Source organism: Protobothrops mucrosquamatus, unplaced genomic scaffold (genome assembly GCF_001527695.2).
Source record: "Protobothrops mucrosquamatus isolate PMUCROS unplaced genomic scaffold, P.Mucros_1.0 scaffold2308, whole genome shotgun sequence".
NCBI classification, from domain to species: domain Eukaryota; kingdom Metazoa; phylum Chordata; class Lepidosauria; order Squamata; family Viperidae; genus Protobothrops; species Protobothrops mucrosquamatus.
The window spans coordinates 90,580-94,564 of NW_015388394.1; positions in this window are offsets into that span (position 1 = coordinate 90,580).

Consider the following 3,985-nt stretch of genomic DNA (forward strand, 5'->3'; position numbering starts at 1 on the left):
GGTCCCTTCCAACTCTGCGATTCTGTTCCATCCAAAGCGCTCAAGGAATTCTGGGAGTTGAAGTCCACCCATCTTAAAGCAGCTGAGGTCCAGAAAAACACACCTCTGCAGACTTTCTCCTGCATTTCTCTCTTCGCCTTTGTGCCGAATTTTTACTTTTTTAAAGCGCTTTCCAGGCATGAAATTTGAATTTTTTTTTACATCAGTCGCTCCGGAAAGTACCAACTTCCTGGTTCACATAGCAAGTAGGGGGTGGTTGATTTTAACCCCGATTCGTGGGATCAGTTCCGGCCAAACCAGGCCAGTTTTTTTAGCCTAGTTGGCAGGAGAGAGCCATCTGGAACTGATGCGGGCTTTGCAAAAACACAGGAAGTCCTTGACTTATGACAATAATTGAGCCGAATATTTGTGTTGCTGAGCCAGACAGCTGTTTAAGTGAATTTTGCCCCACGTTACGACTTTTCTCGACACTGTTACTAAGCGAATCACTGCAGAGGCTGGACAGCCCTTTGTCTGAAATGGTATAGGGTTTCCTGCCTGAGCAGGGGGTTGGACTAGATGACCTCCAAGGTCCTTTCCAAGTCTCTTATTCTATTATTCTTTTTTCGTTCCTTCCTTCCTTCGTTCCTTCCTTTCTCCTTCCTTCCCTCCCTCCCTTCTCCAACACTGGAAGTTTTTAAGAAGAGACTGGACAGCCATTTGTCTGAAATGGGATAGGGTTTCTTGCCTGAGCAGGGGGTTGGACCAGATGACCTCCAAGGTCCCTTCCGAGTCTGTTATTCTGTTATTTTTTTCCTTCCTTCCTTCCTTCCTTCCTTCCTTCCTTCCTTCCTTCCTTCCTTCCTTCCTTCCTTCCTTCCTTCCTTCCTTCCTTCCTTCCTTATCCAACACTGGAAGTTTTTAAGAAGAGACTGGACAGCCATTTGTCCGAAATGGTAGAGGGGTTTCCTGCCTGAGCAGAGGGTTGGACTAGATGACCTCCAGGATCCCTTCCAACGTTGTTGTTGTTATTATTATTATTATTATTATTATTATTATTATTATTATTATTATTATTATTATTATTTGCTAATAACGTGGTTGTGAAGTGACTTTGCTTGTCAGACAGTCGCAAAAGTGGAACACTGCAAACCGTCGTAAATGTGAGTCACTTGTCAAGCGTCTGAATTTGGATCCCGTGACCACGTGGGTGATGCCGCGGTCGTTAAGGGTGAAAAGCGGTCATAAGTCAGTTTTTTTCACTGCCGTTGTAACTACCGGCACTGGTCACTCAATGAGCTGCGGTTACGTCAAGGACTGCCTGCAATGGCTTAATGGTGGTTAGTCTCCCTTAGTGACATAACGGGGAATGATCAGAGTCCTTCGTAGCGCCCGGCATCGAAAAGGCACTCTGAGCAAAGCGAAGTAGCGTTTGTTCCTTGGAAGATGCTGTTGTTATTATTGTTGGTTATTTGCTATCAACATTCTTTTTTAATGTGAAGAAACCTCAATTCTGACTACAGTAAACTGCCTTCAACTTTGCAGTTCCGACTTAGTCACCAGGATTACGGGGGGGGGGGGGGGACCCAGTAATTGCTTTTTCTTTTTCTTGTTACTCCGTGTTTCAAACTATTTCAGAGGGTGGCTAGTTTGATAGGGTGTCGCATAAATTAATAATAGAATAGAATAGAATAGAATAGAATAGAATAGAATAGAATAGAATAGAATAGAATAAGAAATAGAATAGAATAGAATAGAATAGAATAGAATAGAATAGAATTACAGAATAGAAAATATAATATAGAATAGAATAGAATAAGAAATAGAATAGAATAGAATAGAATAGAATTACAGAATAGAAAATGTAATATAGAATAGAATAGAATAAGAAATAGAATAGAATAGAATAGAATTACAGAATAGAAAATATAATATAGAATAGAATAGAATAGAAAATAGAATAGAATAGAATGGAATAGAATAGGAAATATGGAATGAGAATAGAATATAGAATAGAATAATATAGAATGTAGAATAGAATAGAACAGAATAGAATAAGAAATGGAATATAAAATTAAAATAAGATAGAATGGAATATAGAATAGAAAATATGGAATGGAATGGAATGGGATAGAATAGAATAGAATAGAATAGAATAGAATAGAATAAGAAATAGAATAGAATAGAATAGAATAGAATAGAATTACAGAATAGAAAATATAATATAGAATAGAATAAGAAATAGAATAGAATAGAATAGAATTACAGAATAGAAAATGTAATATAGAATAGAATAGAATAAGAAATAGAATAGAATAGAATAGAATTACAGAATAGAAAATATAATATAGAATAGAATAGAATAGAAAATAGAATAGAATGGAATAGAATAGGAAATATGGAATGAGAATAGAATATAGAATAGAATAATATAGAATGTAGAATAGAATAGAACAGAATAGAATAAGAAATGGAATATAAAATTAAAATAAGATAGAATGGAATATAGAATAGAAAATATGGAATGGAATGGAATGGAATAGAATAGAATAGAATAGAATAGAATAGAATAGAACAGAATAGAATAGAATAGAGCTGGAAGGGACCTTGGAGGTCTTCTAGTCCAGCCCCCTTTTTCAAGCAGGAGAACCTATACCATCTCAGACAGGTGATTGTCCAGTCTCTTCACAGTGCGTTGTGTGAAAATTGCATTGCACTCAGTTCAGTGACAATAATAATAACTTGAACTTGCCAGTAACTGTGAGAGGGACCTCGGAGTCCTAGTGGACAATCCCTTAAATAGGAGCCAGCCGTGTGCTGCAGCTGCCAAAAAAGCCAACACAGTGCTGGGCTGCATTAACAGAGGGATAGAATCAGAATCACATGAAGTATTAATACCACTTTACAAGGCCTTGGTAAGGCCACACTTGGAATCCTGCATCCGGTTTTGGTCACCCCGATGTAAAAAAGATGCTGAGACTCTGGAAAGAGTGCAGAGAAGAGCAAAAAAGATGATCAGGGGACTGGAGGCTAAAACATATAAGGAACAGTTGCTGGAATTGGGGATGTCTAGTTTAAGGAAGAGAAGGACGAGGGTTGACATGACAGCAGCGTTCCAGTATTTGGGGGGGCTGCCAAAAAGAAGAGGGAGTCATGTTATTCACCAAAGCACCAGAAGGCAGGACAAGAAAGAACGGATGGAAGCAAATCAAGGAGAGAATCAACCTGGAATTAAGGAGAAACTTCCTGACAGGGAGGACAATTGACCAGTGGAACAGCTTGCCACCAGAAATCGTGGGCGCTCCATCACTGGAGGTTTTTAAGAAGAGGCTAGACAGTCACCTGTCTGAGATGGGGTAGGTTCTCCTGCTTGAGCAGGGGGCTGGACTAGAAGACCTCCAAGGTCCCTTCCAGATTCTATTCTATTCTATTCTATTCTATTCTATTCTATTCTATTCTAACGAAGAGAAGGACTAGGGGTGACATGATAGCAGCGTTCCAGTATTTGAGGGGCTACCCCAAAGAAGAGGGGGTCCCCCTATTCTCCAAAATGCCTGAAGGCAGGAGAAGAAGCAACGGATGGAAATAAATCAAGGAGAGAAGCAGCCTAGAACTAAGGAGAAACTTCCTAACAGTGAGGACAATCAACTAGTGGAACTTCAGAAGTTGTGGGTGCTCCATCACTGGAGGCTTTTAAGAAGAGACTGGACAGCCAATTGTCTCAAATTGTATGGGGGTCTCCTGCTTGAGCAGAGGGTTGGACTAGATGACCTCCAGGGTCCCTTCCAACTCTGTTATTCTGTTATTCTGTTCTGTCCTCCCTCCCTCCCTCCCTCCCTCCCTCCCTTCCTTCCTTCCTTCCTTCCTTCCTTCCTTCCTTCCTTCCTTCCAAGAAGGCTTTTAAGAAGAGACAGCTACCTGTCTGAAATGGTGTAGGGTCTCCTGCTTGAGCAGGGGGTTGGACTAGATGACCTCCAAAGTCCCTTCCAACTCTGTTATTCTGTTA